The following is a 15,516-nucleotide window of genomic DNA, read 5'->3' on the forward strand; positions in this document are numbered from 1 at the left end:
GAGCAGAGAGGAGAAGGGGATTTGTTCCTTCATGGATGTGTGTAAGGAGGGTCTGAGATCTCTGGTTTTGTTCCTCTTACTCCTGCTTCATTTAAGAAGAACATCAAGCTTTTAAACTCAGGTGACATTACACCCATGTTTTAGGAGGTATATGAAATAGGATCCTGCCCACTGACAGATGTCTCCAGACCACTTCAACAGAGGAAAAGCTGCTTTTGTAAAGAGTGTGGCTATTTTAACGGTCTGCTCTAACATGTGGAAAAGGAGCCAAATTGTTTTTTAAACAGTTGTCGTAAAAATGATCTCCTCCCCTGACTAATTAGGTTTTGCTTCCTTGTCATCTGTGATATCATAATAAAACATTTAGTTCTCCAACCAGCCTCACTGGGGGAAGAAAATGCATAGCTGAGATCTGAATGGTAAATATCCAAAAGACCTAAACAGTTAAGAATGCCTATTTCTTCTCTGCATTCGTGAGCTTTTGGTTTTAATTCTGGCGTCGGGAGAAGCAAACATAGACGTAGCTCCCTGTCTTTGCCTTTGCAGGTCACAATGCAGAATCCAAGCTCTCATCCCTTTTGAAAAGGGGAAAATAGGAGTGAGAAAGCTTTTTATTTTTTTTTTCTTTTACTGAGTGTGGTAAGAGAGCAGAGACATCCTTATAGGGTAAAGAATGAGCAGAGGGGTGCTGAACTAACTGATGTAACTTGAGAAAGCTGTGTTTTATTCTCTTTTTCCAAACGTGATGAATGTTCTGCTTGCTGTAGTTAGTGCACTGGGTCTGTGTGTCAGAGCAGGGCTGGAGCCCTGAATAAGGGCTTCATGGCATGAATAACTATCTATCAGAAAAACGGCACGCAGAGCTGATCATCAGTGCAAAATGAGGCTTCCCCAAACTCATGTGGTTGTTTTGGACCAACTGATCCTGGAAATATGCATTTCCTGCAGGTTTGGCCCCATCCTTGCTATGATTTCTGCAATCATTTACTCTCCTCCAAGGTTCCTGAGGGTATCTGAGCTCAGGACATCAGCTTGCTTTCCCCCTTCAAAGGCCACACAAGGCCAGTTTGGCACTGAGGATTTTCACCTGCTCCCTGCCAAAGTTTCACGGCCTTTCAAAGCTTGGTTTTCCATCTTGGCTCATCTTGGTGCTTCGGAATTGGAAGCAAAGGGAAAAAATACCGCATTGTTAATTGCAGCTCCTGCAAAATCCATTGTGTTGGGATGAAGTTTGATTTATGTTTTAAAAAAATTGTGTATGGGTAAATTGGAATCAGCTATATGAGATTAGATGAAACTGTACTAGTGGATGAAGCCCAAGGACTCACTTTTACTTGATGGTCCCCTACCACACGTGGCTCGTACTGCTGTTTTTGTGCTGCAGTGCAGCTGCTTGATCAAGCTACAGTGAAGCATTTCTGGATAGCACGAAAAGATGAGTTGTTATATTATCTTCAAAGCAGCAGGATCTGCTCGGTTGTTGCTGAAAGATTCACTACAAATAATTAGAAGGTGGTTTTGGAGAAACTTCCTTTATTTTCTTGCCATCTCAGTCATCTTTGCTGTGTTTTTATATGAAAAAATATAGACCACGTATCAGATTTTGAAGAATGAAATCTGTGGAGGCACTAAAAAGTGCCCATAGTCATAAAGCAATATCTGTTGGTATACAAATGTCACATGTCAAAGGAATGCATCCAGTGGCACACAAAACTTGAAGTAAAATATCGTGCTTTACAGGAACGTATCATTAAAATGAAAACTAGCAGCACATCAGGAATCTGCCCACGTAACCAAGACAACAAAGAGAGAAAGGAAAGGAAAAAGCAAGATAGAGATAGGGTAAGAAAAGAGTGAGTGAGAGAGAATGACAAGGCTGGCCCTAGCTGTTCCACTGCCCCAGGCAAAATAGTTCTTGCAGCCCTTGCTTATCCACATCACTATGTGTGCAGACCAACAGGAAAGCTCTGAGTAATACGTTGTAGAAATATGCCCTCCAATTCTGCCAGCTTGTCCACAGCGCAGCGTGGCCCTGCAGAACAATTATAAATAGGATAAAAAACGCTGTCTGTATCTTGTGGCAGAAACCACAGTCCATGGATTAAAGGTTTGATGGGTGTTGGTGTCAACTTGGGAATGGAGAAGGCAGCTCAGAGATGAGTGGGCTGTGAGACAGCCACGCTCAGCTCTTTAATCTAACAGGAGCTTCTATTCTTCTTCTGTATGTGCTGTTCCCTTCTACAAATGGAAGGAAATGCTTTGTTTGCTCAAAGGAGTGTCGGGGGAAATTAATGCTCTGCAGGTTGCAAGGGATTCGTGTATAAAGCATGAGGATTCTATCACACAACTAAAGCAGGTAGATCAGGTGAGGTAGAGAACTCCTGACCACTTGTGGGCACTGAAGATCCTGTGGTAGTTCTTAAGAGAAATATTGTTGTCTTGCAAGCCTTGGTCAAATTGTGTTACGAATACATGTCATGGCTAAAGAGAATGTGGCTCATTTGCTGTGTATCTTCCCTAGGTGTGTAATGTATGGATATTGCTTTTGTGCAGATAGTTTCCACTCAGGGAAAAAAGAAACAAACAAACAAGAAAAAACAACTTACTTGCAATTATTCTGTAAGAACAACTTAACATTTAAAAATACCAGCTTGGGAACAGCCTCAGGAACGAAGCTCTGTCCATTCTGAAATGTCTCCACTAAAATGAAGTAGTAATAATTTACATTTGTTTGAAACTGCTTTGTGAGAAATATTCTTTTATTCCATCCAAATATTTCATTTGAAGCCTTCTCTAATGCTAAATTCCTTTCAGAGAAAGAAGCTGAACTTAAGCGTCGGTTCTTTCACTCTATGGCCAATATTTCATTTTACATGAAATCTCATCAGTTTGAGGTCTTTGAAGAGACTTTGCATTTAGGGGAAAGGTTTTCATTCAGATTAGACAGCTCTGAAATGGGGCCAGCACTTCCCATCAGGTATCACTTCAATTTAGTAGAAAACTCTCACCGTCGGCCACTTTTACGAACCACGCTCTGGATTACCCTGAACCCTTGAGACCTTGAGTTCTTTGGATCCAAAGCAAAACACCATAGGGAGACTTTTCAATCTGAGAGCTCAAATTGGCAATTCTAATTTTGGGCCCATCTCACTGTGGCATTGGGGAAGATTGGCTTTCTTTGATGAATAGTTGGGATGGAAAGTACTGCATGTATTAGCTTTTGTTGGCTTCTGGTTGTGTAGCTGTGGCTGATAGCTCTTCTAGTTGTGTGCTGAAGCTTTGTTTACAGCCTGTTTGCCTCAAGAGCTTTAGGAGGCATCAGCTGGAAGATGAAGCACCTCAGTCCATGCTTCAGGAAGGTAACCCTCACCATGCAGTACATCCTGGTGGGATGGCTCTTGACAAGACATCTTTCCACAAAGCCAGGTGTCTATTAAGTGCTATTAGTGGGCAACACACTGAAGAAATTGAGCTTTTCGTGCAAAATACTCTTGATCAAGGTAGGACGGTGTAGTAGATGAGCAGAGCCCAACAGGTGGAAGAGGTCTGGCCAGGTTAGTGATATTGCAATGTACCCACATGGTGAAGGGAGGAATTGCTCCTCTTCCTCCTCTGATGCATTACTTCCCACCCAAAAGCTGGAGCTAATGAGGGTGAGCCTTGGGTTTGTTGAGCACAGTTTGGTGGGCTCTGATAACTGCAGAAAAAAAAGCCAGATCTTCTGTTTCTCCAAGTATGAAAGGGGGTCTGAATATGCGCAAGACAAGAAACTCTGCTCTGTTTTGATGTTCCCTGGAGGATATTCTGCTGCTGACAGCGCTCTGCAAATGTCAGCAGGGAAACTCTGCTTCATTCTCCTTCCCTCTGCTGCTTTGAAGGAGTCAGATGATTTCTTTTTTTTTTCTTTTTTTAATATATTATATATATATTTTCCTAACTGTTTGGCAAGTGGACTTGACTGCTCTGAAAACATGCTGTAGAGGCTCCAGCTCCTGCTGAGAAGCTGGTTTCTGCAAGAGGGACTTGCTCACCCTGGCCTCTCCTCACAGCTTCCTAAATCAGCGGGAGTCCAAATGCTTCAGTCGCTTGTGATGGAATGATACAGTTTCCCATCTGCAGCTTTCTCTGTCCTGCATTGATATACAGTCACTTTTTGAGAGGTCATTGCCAGCTTAGATGCCTGAAGAGTATTCAGTTTTCTGCATGTGACAGCAAGAAAGCTATGTTTTGTTAGCCTTGGTGTGATCTGCCTTTGGTGCTCATGTTGGGTGCCCTGAGAGAGGTGATGGTGGAAACCTATGTGAACATGAACCAGTGACAGCTACTCATACTGGGCCATGTAAAAGCCATTAGCTGATGATACTGGAGTCTGGCATGACAGAAATCATAGAATCATGGAATGGTGTGAGTTGGAAGGGACCTTAAAGCCCATCCAGGTCCAGCCCTCAGACAGTATTGCCACCCACCAGCTCAGGCTGCTCAGGGCCCCATCCAACTTGGCCTTGGGCACTTCCAAGGATGGGGCAACCACAGCTTCTCTGAGCAGCCTGTGCCAGTGCCTCACCGCCCTCTGGGTAAAGTATTTCTGCCTAATATCTAACTTGAAGGTGCTGGGTGTTTAGTACTCTTTCTACAGGTGAAATCAAAGTCATAGGACTTATAAATCCTGATGGGAACTTCCTGAGATTAAAGGACAACTGGATTAGAAATCTCAAAGTCCCTTCTAGCCTAAATCACCCTGTGATTCATCCTCTGCTTCAAAACTCCAGGCCCTAAAACACATTACAGGACCTGTATCTGGGCTGTACTGCTGAACATTTGCTTTAAACACTTGCTAATTACTCTATCACTGCAAATGGCTGCTTGACCTCTCACACCCCTCATTTCCATTGCCTCGAGACTTCTAACTACAGCTCCTCAGGGTATTATGCTGCAGTGAGCTTACTGCTCCTTCCAGTGTTTAACTGCAGTAGGAGCACTCCCTTTAGTCTGCTAGGGAGGTGGCTGTTTCTAAGGAGAGTTAGAGCATGGTTTTTGGCAGAGAGCAATTAATTCTCCCTGTCTTTCCCTCAAGTACCTCTCCCTGCTTTCTAACTATTCAGCAATCTTTATGCTGGTGTGCAGGGTTTGGCCGAGCTGTGCTTTTGCTGGGTGCCTTGCATACATGTGTTTTTGAGGTTTTGGTTTAACAGTGCCTTGTCGGAGATGGGATCGTGTGAATCTAATCTCTCCAGATGCAATCTGCTCTTCAAAGCCCAGAGGTGCTTGCTGGCTGCTGCCATGTGTTCTGTTTTGCTGCTGCTGCTCTGGGTGTTTTTATTCCTGACTGCAGTGGACTCCAGCAGACTTGTGGCAGCAGGAAAGGCAGCAGGTTGTACTGTCAGCTCTTCAAGGCCTTCCTCGAAGAGGCTGCAGCTTGAATCTGACAGATTTTTAGTCCCAGAGCAGCAGAGCTGGATTCCCCCACAGTGGGCTGAGGATGTGCAGGAAGGGGGGTGTTTGTGACAAAAGCAGACACAAAAGGGACAGATAACAACTGCAGGTCTTGCTGCCAGTTGCCTTGTTGAAATCTAGGGTCCCAGCGGCCTCCCCAGGGGATGGCTTGCAGTGACACTGTTGTCACCTGCCTCGTCACAGCAGGTGATTTTCAGTGCGGTGTCGCAGGCTCTGTGCAAGATGTGTGGAGTGTTCAGGCTGCCGCACCTGATGTGGCTGTGTTGTTCATGGAAACCATACAAAAGGGAAAAACAAAACATATAAAGATACATCCCTCTGCCCTTAGTTTTATGTGCTTCTTGTTTGACTTCATCCCTCTGCTCCCTGGGAAGCCCTCTGGAAGAGACATCAGGTGACCAGCTTTGCTCCTCACCTGCCACTTGTGCTCTCCAGGGTGACAAAGAGAGGCTGTTAGCTTCCATCCACTCCATCTAATGCCGGGATGGATGCTCAGCCAAAATGGCTCTTGTCATTCCTTCTTCCTCCTTCTGTCCCTTTCCCTGTTCACTGGGATAATGACTTCTCAGGGAGCCCTTGAAGTGCCTCTTGCATCTGCCTTTGAATGCCTCTTGCCTGCTGACCCTTCTTATGGGAAGTCGGCTTAAGTGCGATTCTCCTAATTAGTTTTGCTTTAATTTAATCTTTTGAAATAATTTTATCAAAAAGAGGAAACCTTTTACCCGCTCCCTCATTTCATTGGCTTGTTTTAATGCACGGTGTCTGAGTTTATTTCTCTATTTTCCTTGTCTCTAGATAGGACGCCATTTGCATATTTGATTAAGCTCCATATGTTATCAGGGAGCCAGTTGAAAGAACAGTAAGTCCCTGATAAGGCACTGTGCATCCATCTCTTCCTTTCATAGTCCTTCACTCTATCCCCCTCACCATCCTGCAGCTCGGTCTGTGCCCACAATCACCTCTACAGTCTGTCTCGTCTTCATCTTCTATTTTGGCCACAAAGAATCATAGAATGGTTTGAGTTGAGGGGATCTTATTCAAGGTCAGGCTGAACCAGGCTCTCAGGAACCCGACTGAGCTGTAGATGTTTCTGTTCAGTGCAGGGGAGCTGGACTAGATGACCTTTTAGGGTTCCCTCCAGTTCAAATGGTTCTATAATTGTGGAGTTGCAGCCCCAACATGTGGCAGATCTCAGGTTCATCTCCAGATAGGTATTGCTGTAGACTTCAAAACTGGACAGATTTCTTTTTTAGGAAGGAATTTGCTTTATGTAGTTTTCTTCACCCCACCTCAAAGAACCTTTTTGTATAAAATAAGTTGTGGATACATCCCCCAAGGAAACTTAAGGAAATGCTTAGTTTAACAGCAGCTCTCCTTTCCACTGGTTGTGCTTAAACTGGGTGAGGGTCTGATCAGCCTCTGACCCATAGCAGGCCATTTCTGAGGGTGAACAGGGGATAGATTCCTATTTGCTCTGCTTATGTGTTACGTGAACCCTGTTTTCAAAGAAATTCATGGAATCATAGAATGGTTTGGGTTGGAAGAGACCTTAAAGATCACCCAATTCCAAACTCCTGCCATGAGCAAGGACACCTCCCTCTGGATCAAAAGCCAAGTCCAATTAAACATTGAACCCAGTTATGGAGATGGAACATGCACAGCTTGCCTGGGATGACCACATATGTGTGCTTCCAGTGCCAATTATCCTCTTGTAGTCTCCAAAATCCAGGAAATGCTTGTTCCTAGTAAAGTCACGTTGGATTTATAACAGCAAATAAAAGTAGTATAACTAGCCATATTAATGGAGCTGGAGAAGGTACCACGGCTTGCATAAGGTAGCCCTTGGCTATTTGAAAAGAGCTTTTCGTTCAGCTGACACCTTGAGAGTAGGATCGAGGTTTGATTTATGAGCCAGTTCTTAATTAAAAGGCAAAAAGGAGTGTGTCTTCCTTTGTTTGAATGAATGACTTTCAGCTTGAGCTGTTTTGAAGAGCCTCTCCCCTGCATACATCCAGGCTCTCCAGTGCATGGCAGCCTGTCAGCATCACTGTGGTGTTCACATACCCCCATTAAGGAGCTTTGTGCTGTCTGTATGTCCACTACTTGTGAACACTGCTGCCTAACTCAGTCTTGCTCTACCTTGACATGTGGTTATATGTGTAGACCATTAGCTTCCTTCTTCCAAAGGGACCCTGTCAAATACAGTCAAGGAAAAGTCTCAGCAAAATTGTATCCAGTCTTTTGTTTGTGAAGTCAGTGAGAAGGAAAGTGAAGATAAAACCTCCCTGTTCTTTTCTAACTTGGTCTCTTCCCCCTAGTGATTCCTTCAGTTTGGTTCAATGACTTTGGCTTGTTACACTGCATCATCTGTCATTTTGTCTTGGTGGCAGCCTGGCTTGGAAACAGTGAAACCTTGCTGATTTTAGGACCCATGTGTATGAAGCCTGGAGGGGAGCATGAGAGAATTGTGCTGGATTTTGTAGACCCCAACCCGTATGACATCTGTGGGAGTGAAGACGTGTGTTGCTATGCAGGATTCGGGGATCTGTTCTTGCTTGGTCTGGCACTTGTTGTTATTTTTTTTTTCCCCTGCCAAAACCCTGTCAGTAGCCTTTCACCTCTCCTAAATGAAACCATACGGAAGAGCTGCAGGTCCCTGGCCCTTCCTGAAATTAAAAATGCTCAATGCTGGGTGAGGGGTAGAAGTATGGGTTGAAGGCTAGACCACGACTATTAATCAAAGCTGTGGCTCTAGCAAAGTCCCCCTGGGATGCTACGTCCAGGGTGAAAAGAAAACATCTTGCTACGGCTGTGACAGCAGCAGTTAACGCTGTAGATTTCACTATATTCTGATAGTGTTAACTTTAGGTTAATGCCTTTTTCATGAACCTGCCTCTGTCATCGCTTGGCTTTCTGTGTACTGGCCAGTGTTACACCAGCTTTGACCCCTAGGAAGATCATTTGTTTCTTAAATTAAAAGGGATTGAGTTGGATAAGGATTTCAGTGCGAGACTTTGAAAGGAAATAGATGTGCTGGCTGTGTTGGTATTCGCACTTGACTAAACAGCAGAACTGTGTTAATGGAGAGATCCCATCTTTGGAACACATCTCACGGAAGATAAATCCTGATAAGAGCTGTTCTTGTGTATCAGCAGCATCGTGTCAAGCATGCACCATCACCTCCAAACTGGGATCTTCCTTGGTGTGGTGAGCATGGAATTAGGTTAGAAATGAGTCGCACACTCACAGGCTCCAATGGGAGATGGTTTGAGAACCTTGAAGTGCCAAGAGAAGCAGAGTCGAAAGGAAAGTTGGGAACCGCTGATCTGTGGGTTTCAGCTCTGGTTTCAGTCCTTCATGCCAGACATGTTCTGCTGATGATTCACAGGGCTGGGACACTTTTGGTAACAAAACATTGAACTCCTAAGGGACTTCAGAGGGTTTTCAGAAGCTCTGTGGGTTCTTGCTTTTCGATCTGTTGTGGTATGTTGGCATAGGACCCCAGAACTTTTGTGTTTAAGGCATCCTGGAAATGCAAACCACTATTTCTACTCCAGTCATGCTGGTGTCTCACCCTGCTGGGATGCTCGTGGCTGTAGTCTGAAATCATCTTTCCCTTTGACTTCATGTAGCTTCTTTGGAACTGATCCTGGCAATGTATTTCAGCGATGTCGGGCAAAAGGTTATCGCTGAGAGTGGCGGAGACCTCATCTTACTAATTTTTCAGAATCATTCCAATGAAATCTAATTAAACACAGTGACCGGAGCAGTGCGAATCTCCCTATGTTTGCCTCATTTGTCATGTGGTTGATTAAGGCTGGGTTATCGGGGGGGGGAGTTTATTGCTTGTGATATCTGCTGGGATGGATGTGGTTTCACACACTATGGGCACTTTGATCTTTTTCCCCACTGCTTACAAGTTTCTGTTGGCTTCTCTTGGATTTCATATGCAATCAATTTATCTCCTTGGGGTCTAAGGGAACATATTGATGATAGAGCTAACCTGAGCGATAAGGAGATGTCATGCATGCTAATGCATTTTCCCTGCCCTTTAGACAGCATCTCTGTGTTAGTAAGAGATAGGGCCCTGGCATCACATTAGACTTGAGCATTTCTCTCTCTTACAATGAAGATGATTCATTTTATTGTTTCCTTACAGAACTGAGGAAAATGGGTGAAGGGGGGGAACTTCTAAACCAACAAACTTGCACCAAACCAGCACCAAATCAAATCTTACTCTAGTTCCCTCATCTTTTTCAGCAAAACAAATCTGCAGGACTCTGAAAGCTTTTATGGACTACAAAACAACTATTTATGGTTATTTGACCTCCCTACCCTCTCCTTTTCTTCTTTTTTTCCTGCTTAATTAGCTCTCCTTTTACAGATATTCCTGCTGTAAGATGGGAAAGTCAAAATCTTTTGATGCTTTCAAACCCCTTCTCCCCCTTGTGATGATGTAAATGAATTCCCCAAATCCCACCTATACTGGGAGTTTTTAGCTAACTTACCATTCATGGAAAGGAAGAAATTCCAAATTCATCTCTCTGTTTTCCTCACACGTCTATCTTAGCATGCAATATATGGAGAACTGCAAGATCTTATGAGACCGCTGCATTTAAGCTCTTAGTTACACTTCTTCTGCCAGGTTAGCATTTCTGCCTGCTTGGAAACTGGAGAATTGAACTCACCTGGGAGCCCCTGTAGTGAAATAAATTAACATAATATAGTGGGAAAAGAAAAGAGTTTTTAGAATGGTGGAGTAGCACAGGGCTACCCTGGTGAATTACATCTGTTCATTTAGAGCTGTAATATTACTTCAGCTTTGAGCTGCGTGACTGAGAAATCTTTATTTTAAGGGGAGGGGGCTGGTAAGACTGGGGGAAAGCTGGAAAATCTAACATCCAAATGTCAAAAGGCCCAAATGCCTCCTGACACTAATTGTTAGTAATTATAATAACAAGCTAAAGCTGAGAGTTAATTGCTAATTCATGATTTTGAGCCAAGTCTTGTGTTTTTAGGTGAGTCTGACTTCTGCATCTTTGAATTTTGGGCACTGGCAGTGACTTGAAGTGGTAGATGGGAGGAGGGGGGCAAGAGATGAGAAGACCTATCACAATTAGTATTCTAATGCTCTGCTTTTAACAGATTGTTGGCATAATGCTTGTTTATGCAGATGCAGGACCGTTCACTAAGGTGTTATATGCCTTACAGTGCTAACAAAGATTAATATTTAGCTTGAATCCGGGTGATGTTAGGGGGGAATCTGAGCTGTATCCTTCCTGCAAAGCTATGAGCAGCCCCAATTTAAAATGAAGCAAGTCAACAAAGCCCAAATAACCACAAAATTATTACGGTATTATCCAGCAGTTCTAAAGATACCAGCATGGATGTTATATTTTTTCCCCTCTGGATTTTCACCTTGATCATGCTCTGCTTGTCTCCTACTCTGTGATCTAGCTCAGGCTACCACTGTGCTGCTTTCTGTCCTGTTAAGGAAATCTCAGGCGCTTTCCTCTTTAAAGCTCGCATTGACATTGCAATAGAAGCGCTGCCCTTCTCCTCACTGCGGAAGGCAAACCCCACTAGGAAAGATGATATCATTGGCACTAAATATACACCAGCCATCAGGCCCCTGGCCTGTGCCAGAGATGCTCTGGCAGACTCTGATGTGACTTATTTTCTATGTTTTGTCGATTCCGTCTGTGGCAGGTGATTTCATTAACTGCTCTTTAATTGCTTGGGAAGAGCTCAGCCGTTATTTGTCTGTTTTCTCCCTCCTGACAGAAACCCACGTGAAGCAGCTTCCTTGTAGTTTTCTCTTCCAGGATGCACAGATTGGTGTTGTTGCCCTGTTTCCAAACCTACTGCATTATTATTATTATTATTATTATTATTATTATTATTATTATTATTATTATTATTATTATTGTTATTATTGTTATTATTGTTATTGCTATTACTATTATATATACAGACCTATTTGAGTTGGAAGGGACCCTTAAAGGTCATCTATTCCAACTCTTCTACAGTGAACAGGGACATCTGCAGCTAGATCAGGTTGCTCAGCTCCCCATCCAGCCTGATGTTGAATGTCTCCAGGGATGGGGATCCACCATCTCTGTCATAAAAAATACTTCTTCTGTATATCCAGTCTAAATCTCCCCTCTCTAGTTTGAAACCACTTCCAATCATGTCTTATCACAACAGACCCCAGAGTATAATAGTAATGATTATAATATTTATCTGTAGACTGGGATGGGGCTGCAAATTTAAGTATTTGAGCTCAATTCCTACAAAGTTCACTTGCAGGATTTTAGCTCAGTCCCACAAGGACAAGGTTTGTGTTGTAGGACTTGGAGTCTCTTGGTGATGCTTGATGTACTACCAGCTGTCTAGGTAACTGCAGACTCATGAGTCCAATCTTCCTATTTGTCCTGTGGTTATTAAAATGGAGAAGGAGATAGAAAAAGGTGGTTTGGGAAAGGACTGAGTTCCTCAAACCCACTCTGAACTGGGGACGAGGAGTTCTCAAGACTTGCCAAGTACCTGTTCAGTACTCAATGCATGTTGATAGAATCATAGAATGGCCTGGGTTGAAAAGGAGCACAGTGATCATCCAGTTTCAACTCCCCTGCTATGTGCAGGGTTGCCAACCACCAGACCAGGCTGCCCAGAGCCACATCCAGCCTGGCCTTTAATACCTCCAGGGATGGGGCATCCACAACAGAATTTTCCTCACATTTCCTGCCTCTTGGAGGGCATTTGACATCACTTCAAGCTTTCTTAACATTTGGTTCCTTTCCTCCAATAGCTGCCTTGCGTGATTCTTTTGGCTTTGTCTTCTAGAATACTTTGTGTTTCCTTCCTCCATTGCATTTGTTCCTTTCCCAATAGTCACTTCGTTGAAGCCTTCACAGTTTTGTTACTCTGGGATGGCTCTTTGGCCTTGTTCATCTTGCATGCCCATCTGTGTTTTGATCTGAGCATCAGACAGAAAGGCAAGGTTGAGTTTGTGTCTCTGCTAGAGGCTTCCATGGACTCAAAAGATGGAAAGTGGGCTATATCACTAAATGTTGACAATACCTGCTGTGGATGGAGATATCTGCTGTCTTTTCTGTCTGGGAAGCAAAAAACCTCAAGTTTTTGTAGGATATGGCTGATCTCATCTTAGAATCATAGAATGGCTTGGGTTGGAAGAGACCTCAGAGTTCATCTAGTTCCAACCTTCCTGACATGGGCTGGTTGCCAGCTACTAAAGACCAAATCAGTCTGACCAGTGCCACATCCAACCTGGCTTTGATCAGCTCCAGGGATGGGGCATTTCTTTTGGTTCTTTGCAGCATCCTGTATTTTCTTCACTTTAATGCAAGTGAATTATCCAGCATCATCTACAAAACTTCCCTGGCTGGGCTGGGCACCGAGCCATGCAAGTGAAGGTTGCAGAATACGAATGGAAGATGAATTGAGTGTGGACACTGTGCTGCAATGTCAGCTCGCATGATTTGGAGCTGAGAACAAACCTGGCACGTGTGTACCCCTGAGTGATCGAGTCTTTCATGCTTTTACCCCTGAAAATATTAAAAGCTTAGGAAAACAAACAAGCAATGCTCCTCCATGCCTAAACAACAGCAACCAAACCCCTCAAGGTTCATTGAAAAAGGGAAAGGGAGTCTGCAGGATTTATGGCATCTGCAGTGACCGGGGGCTCTGCCAGCAACTGCAGAGTTATGAGTGGATGAGCAGCCTGGTCTCTCATTGGGATTGCACATCTGACAGCCGCAGTGATCCTGGGGCTGGCTCTGGTGTTATCCCAGAGGATTCTGCCACTGCACGAAGGCAGGGTTTTGTGTCGTATCGTCGTATCACTGTGCAAGCAGCACTCAAGGTGACAGGGCACAATTCAGCAGTATATTCTTGAGTGCTCATCGTGCTTCCAGGTGACTTGGAGAATCAAGTTAGTAGCATGGGACAGATTAAAGAAGAAAGGAAGTATTTAAGTATGCAAAGATGCAATCAAGATACTTTCAAAAGTGCTTAGGTGGATGATTCCCAGTTGCAGGAGGTTCTTATATCCAGGAACTTGTAATCAGAACAAGTAACTGGAGCAGGGAGATGTCAAAAGGGAAAGCATGGAAAGGAGTGGCTTCCTTAGAGGGATCTGAGAACAGGTGGTTGTTGATCAGAAAGGCCAGCTCAAACTGGGGACGATATGGAGGAGGGCACAAAGGGTAGTCAGGAAGAACTTAGTATGACATAATGGCAGAGCAAGAAACCCTTGATCTATTCCTGGCTCTGCTGCTGGTTGCTGCGTGACCTCAGGCAAAACACTTCACTCTCTGCATGCCTCCTACGCTTTTCTCTATGTAGCCTCTGAGTTCTTTGGGGAATGGACTGTCACTTGCAATGAGCACGTCCTGCACTTTGGCACTTTGATTTCATCTCAAGGCTTCACGTGCAACTGAACCATCAGTTCCAAGCTGGATGTTTGGAGCCCAACTACAGAACGGGGGTTGGAGCTCAATGGTCTTTCAAGGTTCCTTCAAACCTAAGTCCTTCTATGATTCTGTGTTGTTGGGGTTCAGCTGATGGTCTTTTGAGTTTGGAAGGTGCCCTTAAGGGTCATCTGTTCCAAGCCCCTGTGCTCAACAGGAACACCTACAGCCAGAGCAGGTCGCTCTGAGCCCCATCCAGCCTGACCTTGAGTGTCTCCAAGGATGGGGCATCCGCCACCTCTCTGGGCAACCTAGTTCTAGTGACTCATCATCCTTATTGTAAGAAAAACTTCTTCCTTGTATCCAAGTGTAAATCCTCCCTATTTGTGCAAGGGGTTTGGCTGAGCTCTTTCAACACACAGCTTTTCATAGACTCGCATGCATCTGTGATTTCCCAGCCGTGTGGTAGACAGGAATGCCGAGCCTTGGCCTCCCTGCCCCCTCCCAACAGGTTGACCATAAATTAGGTTCTGATGTGGGTATTGAATTTCACTCCAGCTGCTGGAGCTGTGGCACATCTGTGGTCCTCCTGTGGTTAATGGCTTCACAAAAATGAAGCAATAAAGGTTATGATGGCTGTGTTTTAACCTCCTGGCCCTCGTTCCATTCAACAGGAGTGTTTCTCGGGAACAGTTAAAAACCCCTCTGCTTGCATTTTAAACATCTCCCAGCGATGTGCAGTCTCTGAGCAGCTTTTTATTAAGTGATTTTGCTTTTGAAATTTACTAAAGCTGAAGCATCTTCTCTTCCCCCCCCCCTCCCCCTTTTTCTGTTTTTCTATAACAAAAGATGAATTGACTCTCTTTAAAACAAACAAACCCATCTCTAAATTATGCTGTGATTTAACATTTACATACAACGCTGAAGTCTGAGCAAAGCAAATAGAGAAAGGAAAAATTATCCCCTTAGCTTGAACTCTTTCAGTGGAAGCCTGTAATACAGTTCTAAGGGATGGAGGCACGCATATGGGGGAGTGATTTGTTTGCAAAGAACAATTCACAGCTCTGGTCACTAATGAGCCCTTCAAGGGAGAGCAGTTCCACCCTCTTAGAAATATACTCCTTGTGAGAAGAGAATGGTGGCTTTGGAGCCTGGGTTTTGAGTCAGAAATGTTGGAATTCAGTTTTCTTAAGCCTTCTTAAAAGTTCTTGCAGCCTTTAAATGGATGGCGAAATCTTGGCACTCCAACCAAGATTGTGGTCATCTCTTTTGCACGTTGTGGATGCTATTGAATGAGGCTGCTCAGATTTTTGTGCTGTAGGTTTTGGCTGCCCAGTAGGTCGAATCAATAACATACTTATTCTCCTGACACGTATGGAAGCTATACTGTCCCTGAGTTGCAGAGAGGGACTTGAATGCTCCAAGTGGATTTACCTGGAAAAGAGGTATTTAAGAAAGTGGCTTGGATCACTTCCTAGACAGGTTGTCCAGGCTTATATAGACAGAGGAGTTCAAAGCATTGCTTATATCATTCCCTGGAGATAGCTGACCATCTATTTCCTATGTAAGTAACTCAGACGCTTAAGGGGAATGTGATGAAGTGCCCTGAAAGTGCAGACACGTGCAGCAG

The 15,516-nt window shown here is 44.1% G+C and overlaps 1 protein-coding gene across 2 annotated transcripts in view; it reads left to right on the plus strand.

Annotated features, from left to right (window-relative positions):
- Positions 1-15,516, plus strand: part of PLXNA4 (plexin A4) — a 408,463-nt gene that overhangs the window by 46,559 nt on the left and 346,388 nt on the right. The window lies entirely within an intron of this gene.

Source organism: Excalfactoria chinensis, chromosome 1 (assembly GCF_039878825.1).
Source record: "Excalfactoria chinensis isolate bCotChi1 chromosome 1, bCotChi1.hap2, whole genome shotgun sequence".
NCBI lineage: Eukaryota > Metazoa > Chordata > Aves > Galliformes > Phasianidae > Excalfactoria > Excalfactoria chinensis.